The sequence below is a fragment of the Phyllobates terribilis genome, unplaced genomic scaffold, assembly GCF_046119375.1.
Source record: "Phyllobates terribilis strain yellow unplaced genomic scaffold, ASM4611937v1 Scaffold_7__3_contigs__length_470593459, whole genome shotgun sequence".
NCBI classification, from domain to species: Eukaryota; Metazoa; Chordata; class Amphibia; order Anura; family Dendrobatidae; genus Phyllobates; species Phyllobates terribilis.
The window spans coordinates 20,882,576-20,896,336 of record NW_027362767.1 but is presented as its reverse complement, the minus strand read 5'-3'; the positions used below and the strand labels follow the sequence as shown (position 1 = coordinate 20,896,336).

The 13,761-nt window shown below is 47.7% G+C and overlaps 1 protein-coding gene across 1 annotated transcript in view; it reads left to right on the top strand.

The window, feature by feature from the left end:
- Positions 1 to 13,761, top strand: part of TC2N (tandem C2 domains, nuclear) — a 107,646-nt gene that overhangs the window by 60,852 nt on the left and 33,033 nt on the right. The window contains exon 2 of the mRNA XM_073638256.1: positions 9,941 to 9,999. The gene's annotated coding sequence lies outside the window, so the exon portion shown is untranslated. The remainder of the gene's footprint in view (positions 1 to 9,940; positions 10,000 to 13,761) is intronic.

Sequence of the window (13,761 nt, the reverse complement as noted above, 5' to 3'; positions counted from 1 at the left end):
GTAGGCTCCACAAACATGGGGAAGACTGCTGACTTGACAGATGTCCAGAAGGCAGTCATTGACACACTCCACAAGGTCCCAGAGTCTGGAGAAAGAGTGGAGAGGCCACAATCCAAGCTGCTGGAGGTCTAGTGTGAAGTCTCCACAATCAGTGATGGTTTGGGGGGCCATGTCATCTGCTGGTGGAGGTCCACTGTGTTTTATCAAGACCAAAGTCAGCGCCGCCGTCTACCAGGACATTTTACAGCCCTTCATGCTTCCCTCTGCCGACAAGCTTTATGGAGATGGAAATGTCATTCTCCAGCAGGACTTGGCCCCTGTCCACACGGCCAAAAGTACCAATACCTGGTTTACACACAACAGTATCACTGTGCTTGATTGTCAGCAAACACGCCTGACCTTAACCCCATAGAGAATCTATTATAGAGAATCTATGGGGTATTGTCAGGAGGAAGATGAGAGAACCCAGACCCAACAATGCAGACGAGCTGAAGGCTGCTATCAAAGCCACCTGGGCTTCCATAACCCCTCAGCAGCCACAGGCTGATCCCTCCATGCCACAGGCTGATCCCTCCATGCCACAGGCTGATCCCTCCATGCCGCATTGATGCAGTAATTGATGCACAAGGAGCCCGACCAAGTACTGAGGCATTTACTGAACAGACATTTCAGATTTTAAAAAAACATTTTTCAAGCCATTGTTATAAAGTATTCTAATTTACTGAGATAATGACTTTTGTGTTTTCATTGGCTGTAAGCCATAATCATCAACATTAACAGAAATAAACACGTGAAATAGATCCCTCTGTGTGTAATGACTCTATATAATAGATCCCTCTGTGTGTAATGACTCTATATAATAGATCACTCTGTGTGTAATGACTCTATATAATAGATCCCTCTGTGTGTAATGACTCTATATAATAGATCCCTCTGTGTGTAATGACTCTATATAATAGATCCCTCTGTGTGTAATGACTCTATATAATAGATCCCTCTGTGTGTAATGACTCTATATAATAGATCCCTCTGTGTGTAATGACTCTATATAATAGATCCCTCTGCGTGTAATGACTCTATATAATAAATCCCTCTGTGTGTAATGACTCTATATAATAAATCCCTCTGTGTGTAATGACTCTGTAGTGCCGGCGTCCCTGCCCTCTGCTAGGCAGGGACGCTGTTCCCCTCACCGCTCTGCTCCCTGCCCGGCGTCCCTCTCCCGCTCTGCTGGCAGCGCGTGCTCCTTCCCGGCCACTGTGCTTAGGGCGCGCGCGCGCGCCCTCCCTCCCTCTTAAAGGGGCCGCGCGCGCCGTCCTAAGGAGTCCCCGGCCAATGGCCGGAGGACTTTACCGTATATAAGGCACCTCCTCCAAAATGGAGGTGCCCGAGCAATGTTGTTTGCACCTGTGTCTCACCTGTGCTTCAGCCCTCAGGTCCCGTTGCCAGTTACCTGCCAGTTACCTGCCAGATTCCTGCCTGATTACTTGCTACCTGCCTGCTAGTCTGAGGTCCGACGGTCTGCCTTACTAATCCTGTCAGTCTGTCTAAGGACCAGCCTGCCCGCTCACCTGGGAGCGCACATCAGATACCTGCCAGCTTGTCTGAGGTCCGACGGTCTGCCTTACTAATCCTGTCAGTCTGTCTAAGGACCAGCCTGCCCGCTCACCTGGGAGCGCACATCAGATACCTGCCTGCCTGCCTGAGGTCCGACGGTCTGCCTTCCAACTCCTGTCAGTCTGTCTATGGACCCGCTTGCCCGCTCACCTGGGAGCGCACATCTGCTATCTGCCTGCTAGCCTACCTGGAGGCTCCGCCGTCACGTGCTGTGACCACCTGCCTGTCCTGTGACTCCTGCCCGCTCACCTGGGAGCGCTCTTCTGCTGCCTGTCTGTTTGCCTACCCGGAGGCTCTGCCGTCACGTGCTGTGACCACCCGCCTGTCCAGAGACTTCTGCCCGCTCACCTGGGAGCGCTCATCTGTCGCCTGTCCGCTGGTCTTCCTGGAGGCTCCGCCGTCACTTGCTGTGACCACCCGTTCATCCAGAGACTCTCGCCTGCTCACCTGGGAGCTCACGTCTACCATCAGCCGCCATAGGTCGTACCAACCCTATACCCAGAGACTGTCCCGTTCACTCAGAGACTGTCCCGTTCACTCAGAGACTGTCCCGTTCACCTGCTGAGACTTCCAGCCCGTCTTCCCTGGTCGCCACCCGCTCCCTTACAAGGACCGCCTCCTTGTATAGTAGCTCTGAGGTTCCGCCTCCCAGACCCGTTACAGTTTGCTCGGGCCATGGAACCCGGTGGCACCCAAGCTCCCTCGCTCTCGGACCTGTGTCATGAACTGTCCCGTCAAAGGTCCCAACAGGAGTCCATCCTGGGTCACCTGCGGAATGTCAATACTCGCCTGGACACTCTGACTGCTCCACCAGCAACCTCCGCCAGTGCCATGTCTCGCAATCCGGCAGCTCCGCTGCCCACTAATACCATGGTATCCTACCCTGGACCCCGGCTTTCTGCACCTCCTCGCTTCGGAGGCGACTCCGCTCAGGCTCGGGGCTTCATAAATCAGTGCACCCTGCACTTTGAACTTTTGTCCCACCAGTTTAACTCCGACCGAGCCAAAATTGCATTCATCATGTCCCATCTCACCGGGGAGGCCCTGGCCTGGCTAAATCCTCTATGGGAGAGAGGAGACCCCCTGGTGTCCAACTTGCCTGCTTTTCTCACGGCTTTTCGGAAAGTCTTCGACGAACCCGGACGGAAGACCTCATCCGCATCATCGTTGCTACGCCTCCATCAGGAGAGTCTCACCGTGGGCCAATATGCTATACGGTTCCGTACCCTTGCCTCGGAGCTGGCCTGGGATAACGACGCTCTGGTTTCCGTCTTCTGGGAGGGTCTGTCCGGCCGTATTAAAGATGAACTTGCCGGTCGGGACATTCCTACCACTCTCGATGACTTAATAACTCTTGCCACCCGGATTGACCTACGGTTCCAGGAGCGTGCCAGAGAGGTCACCCGTGAGAGGAGGTTACCACGTCTAGCTCCTACTTTTCAGAAACCCGTCACTCCTTCTGTCTCTAACCAGGTACACCCTCCTGAGCCTATGCAGGTCGACCAGACCAAGATGGTCAAGACCCGTCAGGACTTACGTCGTGCCGAGGGGACCTGCTTCTACTGTGGCAGTAAGGAGCACTGGATCCGTGCCTGCCCGGAGAGATCGGGAAATGCCTGTGTCTAGGTTCGCTCAGAGAGGTCCACCTAGACAAGAATAAATCCTCTCCATCCCTGCTGTTGTCAGTTTCAATCGTCTACGGGGAGAACCGTTATTTCGAACTAGCCCAACTGGACTCTGGAGCAGCCGGGAATCTTATTTCACAGTCCCTGGTAGAGAAATACCGCATCCCCACCAAACCTCTGGCTGTACCCTTGTCTGTTGCTGCCGTGGATGGGGGGCTCTTACCACGCCCCATCCAACTCATCACCGAATCCATTACTCTGCAGGTGGGAATGCTGCATTCTGAAAGTATCTCCTTCCATGTTCTGCCTGGACTCTCTCACGCCCTCTTGCTAGGCCTACCTTGGCTCCAGAAACATGCACCCGTTCTTGACTGGCAGACTGGAGAAGTCCTTCGCTGGGGACAGGGCTGCCATAAGACCTGTCTGGTTCCCGTTCATCCCGTCCGTCCTTCTCCTACCCCAGCTAATCTACCTGGACTTCCGATTCCTTATTGGTCTTATGCTGATGTCTTTAATAAAAAGGAGGCAGAGACACTACCCCCTCATAGACCATACGACTGTCCTATCGACCTGTTACCTGGTACTTCTCCTCCCCGTGGGCGTATTTATCCATTATCCGCTGCTGAGACCCGGTCGATGTCCGAATATATTGAGGAAAATCTGGCCAGGGGATTCATTCGGAAATCTACCTCCCCGGCGGGAGCAGGCTTCTTTTTCGTCAAAAAGAAGGACGGCTCTCTCCGTCCCTGTATAGACTATAGAGGCCTTAACCAGATCACGGTGAAGAATAAGTACCCCCTTCCGCTCATTCCGGAGTTATTTGATCGTCTGAGGGGGGCTAGAATCTTCACCAAACTGGACCTCCGTGGGGCGTACAACCTGGTTCGTATCCGTCAGGGGGATGAATGGAAGACGGCATTCAACACCCGGGACGGCCACTATGAATATCTGGTAATGCCCTTTGGTCTCTGTAACGCTCCTGCCGTCTTTCAAGAGTTGGTCAATGACATCTTCCGGGACCTTCTCTACTCCTGCGTAGTGGTGTACCTGGACGACATCTTGGTCTTCTCTCCGGATCTCCAGACTCACCGGAGGGACGTTCGTCAGGTCCTGCTCAGGCTCAGGCAGAACCATCTCTACGCTAAATATGAGAAGTGCCTCTTTGAGCAGACCTCGCTTCCGTTTCTGGGCTACATTATCTCTCAGACCGGCCTACAAATGGATCCTGAGAAACTGTCTGCCATCGAGAAATGGCCCCGACCAGAGGGGTTGAAGGTTATTCAACGGTTCCTGGGCTTCGCCAACTATTACCGCCTCTTCATCCCGCACTTCTCTTCCCGGACTGCCCCAATTTCCGCACTCACCCGTAAGGGTACTAATCCCAAAGAGTGGCCGCCCGAAGCAGAGGAGTCCTTTCTTTCCCTAAAACAGGCCTTCTCTTCCGCCCCGGTGCTGCATCGCCCGGACGGCAACAAGCAGTTCTTCCTGGAAGTTGACGCCTCCTCCTCTGGAGCCGGAGCGGTACTTACTCAAAAATCATCTTCCGGGAGAATGGTAACTTGTGGCTTCTTCTCCAAACTCTTCTCCTCTTCTGAGCGCAACTATTCCATAGGAGACCGAGAGTTATTGGCCATCAAACTGGCGTTGGAGGAGTGGCGTTACCTACTCGAGGGGGCTCTTCATCCGGTAATAATTTACACTGACCACAAGAACTTGGCTTACCTCCAGCATGCCCAGAGACTTAACCCGCGCCAAGCCCGGTGGTCCTTGTTTTTTGCTCGTTTTGATTTTGTTCTTCATTTTCGCCCGGCTGACAAAAACGTCAAAGCAGACGCCTTGTCCCGATCCTTTCTGGTGTCCGATCTCGAGGAAGAACCTAAACATATCATCGATCCCGCCAGAGTAATGCAGGTGGCTCCCGTGAGTCTAAATCGTCTCCCTCCCGGTAAGACGTTTGTTTCAGTACCTGATCGGGAGAAGATCCTACACTGGGGCCATTCGTCTAAACTAGCTGGCCACGCCGGTCAGAAAAAGACCCTCCAGCTTATTGCCCGGCACTATTGGTGGCCTACCCTGCACAAGGACATAATAGACTTTGTTTCTGCCTGTGTGTCCTGCGCCCGCAACAAAGTCCCGAGACATCTGCCAGCCGGACGCCTCCTTCCGCTTCCTGTACCTGCTGCCCCCTGGCAGCATATAGCAATGGACTTTATAACTGATCTCCCCGTCTCTGCCGGTTGTACGGTCATTTGGGTGGTCGCTGACCGCTTTTCCAAGATGGCTCACTTTATTCCCCTGCCAGGCCTTCCGTCTGCACCCGAGCTGGCTAAAGACTTTATCCGCCACATCTTCCGTCTTCATGGCCTGCCCCTCCACATCGTGTCGGATCGTGGGGTACAGTTCACCTCACGTTTCTGGAGAGCCACTTGTAAACTACTAGACGTCACCCTGGACTTCTCTTCCGCTTACCACCCACAGTCCAATGGTCAAGTGGAGCGGATCAATCAGAACCTGACCAGTTACCTCCGGCACTTCGTTAATGCCCACCATTCTGACTGGGTGGATCTCCTACCATGGGCCGAGTTCTCTTATAATAATCACGAGAGCGAATCCTCCTCCAAATCCCCGTTTTTTGTAGTCTTTGGTCAGCATCCTCGGATTCCTTTTCCTGTCTCCACCTCTGTGGACAACCCGGCTGCGGAATCTCTCGTTAGCAAATTTTCCTCCATATGGGAAAGTACCCGGTCCGCACTCCTTCTGTCATCCGAGCGTATGAAAAGACACGCTGACAAAAAACGCCTGGATCCTCCACAATTTCGTCCAGGAGATAAAGTCTGGCTCTCATCTAAATATGTTCGACTCAAGATACCTTCTTACAAGTTATGGCCTCGGTTCATCGGCCCTCTGGAGGTCATCAGTCAGATCAACCCGGTGGCCTATAAATTGAAACTCCCGGCCAACTTACGGATCCCCAACTCCTTCCATGTATCTCTCCTCAAACCCGTGGTGCTTAACTCTTTTTCCAAGTCTACAGGTACGCCTCCTGCTCCGGTTTCTGCTGAGGACGAGTTTGAGGTAGAGAACATTCTTGCCACCAAAAGGGTAAGAGGAAAGACCTTTTTTCTGGTAGATTGGAAGGGGTTTGGTCCTGAGGAGAGAACGTGGGAGCCCCGGGAGAACATCCATGCCCCTCTCATCCTAGCTAAATTTCTATCTGGCCTAAAAAAGGGGGGGCCTAAAGGGGGGGGTACTGTAGTGCCGGCGTCCCTGCCCTCTGCTAGGCAGGGACGCTGTTCCCCTCACCGCTCTGCTCCGTGCCCGGCGTCCCTCTCCCACTCTGCTGGCAGCGCGCGCTCCTTCCCGGCCACTGTGCTTAGGGCGCGCGCGCGCGCCCTCCCTCCCTCTTAAAGGGGCCGCGCGCGCCGTCCTAAGGAGTCCCCGGCCAATGGCCGGAGGACTTTACCGTATATAAGGCACCTCCTCCAAAATGGAGGTGCCCGAGCAATGTTGTTTGCACCTGTGTCTCACCTGTGCTTCAGCCCTCAGGTCCCGTTGCCAGTTACCTGCCAGTTACCTGCCAGATTCCTGCCTGATTACTTGCTACCTGCCTGCTAGTCTGAGGTCCGACGGTCTGCCTTACTAATCCTGTCAGTCTGTCTAAGGACCAGCCTGCCCGCTCACCTGGGAGCGCACATCAGATACCTGCCTGCCTGCCTGAGGTCCGACGGTCTGCCTTCCAACTCCTGTCAGTCTGTCTATGGACCCGCTTGCCCGCTCACCTGGGAGCGCACATCTGCTATCTGCCTGCTAGCCTACCTGGAGGCTCCGCCGTCACGTGCTGTGACCACCTGCCTGTCCTGTGACTCCTGCCCGCTCACCTGGGAGCGCTCTTCTGCTGCCTGTCTGTTTGCCTACCCGGAGGCTCTGCCGTCACGTGCTGTGACCACCCGCCTGTCCAGAGACTTCTGCCCGCTCACCTGGGAGCGCTCATCTGTCGCCTGTCCGCTGGTCTTCCTGGAGGCTCCGCCGTCACTTGCTGTGACCACCCGTTCATCCAGAGACTCTCGCCTGCTCACCTGGGAGCTCACGTCTATCTTCAGCCGCCACAGGTCGTACCAACCCTATACTCAGAGACTGTCCCGTTCACTCAGAGACTGTCCCGTTCACTCAGAGACTGTCCCGTTCACCTGCTGAGACTTCCAGCCCGTCTTCCCTGGTCGCCACCCGCTCCCTTACAAGGACCGCCTCCTTGCATAGTAGCTCTGAGGTTCCGCCTCCCAGACCCGTTACAGACTCTATATAATAGATCCCTCTGTGTGTAATGACTCTATATAATAGATCCCTCTGTGTGTAATGACTCTATATAATAGATTGCTGTGTGTAATGACTCTATATAATAGATCCCTCTGTGTGTAATGACTCTATAGAATAGATCCCTCTGCGTGTAATGACTCTATATAATAGATCCCTCTGCGTGTAATGACTCTATATAATAGATCGCTCTGCGTGTAATGACTCTATATAATAGATCCCTCTGCGTGTAATGACTCTATATAATAGATCCCTCTGTGTGTAATGACTCTATATAATAGATCCCTCTGTGTGTAATGACTCTATATAATAGATCCCTCTGTGTGTAATGACTCTATATAATAGATCCCTTTGTGAGTAATGACTTTATATAATAGATCTCTCCGTGTGTAATGACTCTATATAATAGATCCCTCCGTGTGTAATGACTCTATATAATAGATCCCTCCGTGTGTAATGACTCTATATAATAGATCCCTCTGTGTGTAATGACTCTATGTAATAGATCCCTCTGTGTGTAATGACTCTATACAATAGATCCCTCTGTGTGTAATGACTCTATATAATAGATCCCTCTGCGTGTAATGACTCTATATAATAGATCCCTCTGTGTGTAATGACTCTATATAATAGATCCCTCTGCGTGTAATGACTCTATATAATAGATCCCTCTGCGTGTAATGACTCTATATAATAGATCCCTCTGCGTGTAATGACTTTATATAATAGATCCCTCTGCGTGTAATGACTCTATATAATAGATCGCTCTGTGTGTAATGACTCTATATAATAGATCCCTCTGTGTGTAATGACTGTATATAATAGATCCCTCTGTGTGTAATGACTCTATATAATAGATCCCTCTGCGTGTAATGACTCTATATAATAACCCTCTCCACCAAAACTAGTGACACCCAAGACTCTTCTATGTCTCTGTGCCTCTCCTCGTCACCGATGACTAGGCATTTGACAACATTAGGGGAATATAAACGCGTTTTTGACCACACACCCCTATGTCCACCTCTACCCCATCTATTCTGTGCTGTGATGCTTTACAAAGAGTCGTACAGACACCCAGTACATTAGGATATCAAAGAACCCGGCTTGGAAGCAGCGGCCGCACCCTGTTATTATTCTGCACAGCGTCTGCACTTTATGGATGCAGGACAGAATTAATATAGTCCCTTTAGCAGCAAAATGATGGTCACTGCATGAATAGCAATTCCCGAAAGTTGAGATTACACAGGTAGATTTTGGTCCATAATGGGCACTGATCAAAAATGTAATAAAATGATTGCAGCTTGTTTACAGACCTTATACCTGGACCCCTGCATGTTGTATGTGACGTACGATTGTTAATACAGCCGTTCTGTCGCCATACACAGTGCAAACAGTTGGCAGTACATTCCCGTTTACATGAAGTGCAGCCGACAAGTCAGCCTTTTGCTATTTCTTAAGAATATCGGCTCGTGCAAAAGGTAAAGGTCCTAAAATATATTAAAATAGCATCCTCTACAGGCAAGAAGGATCCCGTAATCGTCAAGAGCTTTTTTTCTGTAATTTTCTCAAACTTTAGCAGACACTGGCTGAATAATTGTTTGGACAAAAATTCTCTCTCTTGACCCTGCCAAAATATATATGCACGCTCACTTCCTCTGATCATGTATGCATTTTCAACAGGGCGAGTTCCCATTGATGTATATGTGGCCCGTCTGGTTTCCGTTTGTTGTTTATTTTTATAACGAAGAGAACGTCTTTTATCCAGGATTCTTTTTTAATCTATTCTGTTTAGTGGAATAGAAACATAACTTATGTGCAAAACTGATCCTAGGCATTGCATTACTGATGCAAATGGAAACTGATTCTATTGGATCCATTTGAGTTCTGCTTTGTGTCAGTGATTAGAACTTTTTGTTCCATTCTAAAAACTGACATCAAACAGACCCCCATAATAATCATCCAGGCCCCTCTGATTTGGTTTCTCTGAACAGAAAGTGCAAATAAAAATGTGAACTAGTCCATAAAGGGAAGCCAAGGTGATGGTGAATTCGGCACTGCTCTCCTGCCCTAGTATTTTTGCACCCGCTACTTAGGGGAAAAAAGTTTTTCTGATAATGGAAATCCACTATAGAAGTATAGGTTTTACCGTAGCCAAACAATCGCTTGTAGGGAGTTGGTATTGCTTGCCTTGTGCCATGTTAGATCAGTGTCCCTCTTAATGCCGTCTCCAAGGTTTGGGAGGAGGAATGGTGAGATCTGACAGGAGGGAGGTCACCTTACATCACACAGAGATGTACAAAGCCCGGAGGAGGAGGAGGAGGAGGATATGTCCCATGTGAGGACAGCACAACAGTGCCATATTAACACAACTCTCACTCCTATTGCAGGGATGGACACTTCTCGTCAGCACTGGCGCTGGTGACGGACTCGTGCGACAGGAATACCGGTACGTTACACATTACAATTTTTTTTTTTACATTGTTATTGTATGGAGGACTGAATGCCAAACACATATAAAAATTTCTTGAATTTTTAATTCTGTCACTAAAACATGGGGCACACGACTATTATCGGCCCTCATCAGTGGATATAGATGATACCATGGTAATGGTCCATTACCCTAGAGAAATACAGCACCAATGGTGTAATTAGAGGCTACTCGTCCTACAATGGCGACTCTCACAAATGGATTTAAGCTTGGGGTAAATGCAGGTTTTAATTATGATGAAACTGAAGAATTGACATTTCTAAAAAAAATAAAAAAATTAAAAAAGTGCATATTGTTCAAAGAGATGTAAGCGTGTGATATCTCTAAATCCGTGCTGGATAATTAGGGCGGGGATTTAGTGGAGATTTGTGAACCCGGCATGAAGGTGGATTCATAACTTACTTCATGGATTGTGAGGGACTCAATTAATTGTATACATTGTAACAAACTATCAGGAAAGGAGAGGGATCTGTTCTGCTAATGGGTTTTATCTATGGGCTCATGTACTCGACCATTAAAATCAGACGAATGCTATCCGTTGTTTTGGCAACATTTGTCCCCATGTTATTCAATGAGGCCGTGCACATGTCCGATGCACGAGTTGCCTCCGATATTCGGATCGCACTCGGCCACTAAAGTCTATGGGTCAGTGTAAAACATTGGTCTGCACTCGGATGTTACCTGAGTGCTGTCTGATTTTCACGGACTAACAAAACAGAGAAGGTGGAGAAACTTTTTTTTTTCTCCACGTCCAAGAAAATCAGATCACACTCTGATCACTCTCCGATCAAACGCTGATCAGACTGTGATTGGCATAATCGGACTGATTTCCTTGGTCACGGTCATGAGACGAACAGAGGAGCTAATCCAACTGTAACAAACTCTCAGCTGTGTGAGAATGTCTAAAGTCTTGATTAATCATTTTCATTTTTTTTTTTTCAACTATTTTTTTTCTCTTTTCTTTTTTGCGCTGTTGGATTTTGCACCAGATTCATCAAAATAGGTGCACTATGTTTAGTAAATTGGGCCAAATTCAAACATGCTATTTTTTTTTTTTTTAACTCTAGTGCTTTTTTTCATCCTTCTAGTGTAAAAAGATTGCACGATCCTTTCTATAAGGCCATGGCCCCATTATCAGTATTTGGTCAGTATTCACTAAGGATTTTTTCTCAGGAGTGGGAGACAAAACCAGGAGTGGGTGATAAATGCAGAATTGGTGACTTGTTTCTATTATACCTTTTCTCTGATTGTTCCTCACCTGGTTTTGTCTCCCACTCCTGAGAAAAATACTGACCGAATACTGACCAAATACTGATAGTGGGGCCGTGGCCATAGCATTAAAATGTTGCATGTGCAACTGTGCAAAATAGAAAAAAAAATAGATTTTGATCTCCACTAGAGAACTGGACTAAGATTACGGAAAACAAATAAAAATTTGCAACATTTTGAAAAGCTGCAAATTGTGAATTAGCTTAAAACATCTAGGTAACAAAAACTGCACCTATAATGCCAAAACCAAACCAAGGAAGGGTAACTTATAAAAAGGCTCAAATGAAATAATGAATAATCTGCAAATAAGAAAAAAAACAGTCACTTTTAGAATATATTTTACACCAGAAGAAAAGACGCAAAAAGAAAAGATAAATCAGCCCCTATATATTATTTTCTGTCGACTCCAATTCTTGTTTACAGACAGAAACAAAAAGATGCTGATTCTGAATCTGTCATGTTTATTCTTTTATTCTTTTCCATCCTCCTATAAGGAGCAGCATCATTTTCTTTCTATTTGGGAACAAGAATCAGAAGGGAAAGATTAAATTTACAAAATACAATCGGAAAAAAAACTGAGACAAATCTGGTGTCAAGACGGGTTTTCACCCTCTGGTTATAAACAAGATAAACGAGAATGTTTCCAGTTAATGAGGACAAGCAGAGATCTTGTGCAGAATTGAATATCTACAAAGTATAGTAGGTGGAGGGTCACCTCCGCAACGGTGAATTCAATTTTTCTGTTCTGTCTTAAGAGAAAAGATACCATCAAATGTAGGACACAAATTGGGGAAGATGGATCCCATTAGGTCATCATTAAATGAAAAACAGTGCAGCATGCGATATCCCCTAGTAAGATGATGGCAACCGTGACGGAAAACTGACAGACCCCACTATAGTCAATTGGGTTTGTGGGCTAACATTTGTGTCTGTCATTTGTTGGATTCATCTCCTTCATAGCAGAATAGATCCAGCCTCAGAAGTATGTAAAATCCAAGTTTTATTAGATAAAGATTAAAAAATATGTATCTCACGGCAATATGTCACAACCCTGGAGGAGGAGGAAGGCGGGAAATTCCTGAGCAGACGCGTTTCAGACCATAGGGTCCTTAGCAATGACTAAGGACCCTATGGTCTGAAACGCGTCTGCCCAGGAATTTTCTCCCTCTCCTCCTCAGGGGTTGTGACATATTTACGTGAGACATAGTTTTTTTTAATATTTATCTAATAAAATTTGGATTTTACATACTTCTGAGGCTGGATCTATCTGCTATCGATTGGTTTTCCTGCTGCACTGCTGGTGTTCCATGCCTTGGATTCTACAATGGGTGAGCTGACTTAAATCCCTTTTTTTCTTCCATCTCCTCCATAAGTTCAGACACAAATGGCACCCAGTACACTCCATTGACTATAGTGGGGGCTGTCGGTTTTCCTTCATGGTTGCCATCATTTTACTACAAAAACGCGCATGCTGGACTGCTTAGCTTTTTTCTAGTGGGATCCATCTGGCACCATTTGTGTCCTGCATTTGATGGGAACCATCTCCTGCATTAAATTCAGTTTTTCTCTTCTTAGTGCAGAACAGAAAAGCTGAATTCTTGCTGGAGATGGATCTGACAAATGAGAGTTTTTCTGTTCTCAATATGCAGTGATTAGGCTTTAATTACATACGAGTAGGGAAAGAGTTAAAGGACCCATAGGATGGGTGATAAATAATGAGATCTCTCCAGGTTTGTCTGCTGGGACGCCCAGCGATCATATAACAACGGAGGTCCCAAAGTCCTGTGTGCAGAGCGGTAGTACACACAGTCATGTAACTTGAAGCTTGTGGGCCCCAATACTAAGTCTCCAAATGGGCCCCACACCATCATGGCTATTAATCCTTTTAGTTTTCTCTTATGGGCCATTGAGCCTTTTTGGGACCCCTAAGGTCCAGGGCCTGGATGCAAATGCAACCCCTGTACTGACTATAGTTAGACCACAGAGTATGGATGTCTCTTCAATAAGTCTATGGAAGCAGTGGTGCACATACATGATTCCTGCGATCACTGGGGGTCCCAGAGAACATACATTTATTACTCATTTAATAAAAATCTGTTGGGAGTTTCATGCTTTGTCGCCATTATTATGACACTGAATGACATTTGTTGGTTAGAAGAAATTACGTTTTCACTTCTGATTTTCTGTAAAATCCGTGTTTTTCTTGTGTCACTCTTCACTCTCGTACCATCAGTTATTTCCTCGGCTCTGGGTATTTTTAGCTCTGGAAGGTGAATTTCTCAGTAAATTCGGGGGGTTATCGGAGCCGCTTATCACAGGTTTTGTTTTGGAATTTTGCTGATTTCACTGCACAGAATTTCCATGGGGGGTGAAGTTTACTGAGATAAAGGTGTATATTTTGGCACAGATTGTATTTAAGTATTAGGTGATCATGTGCGAGGTCTGTAAAAG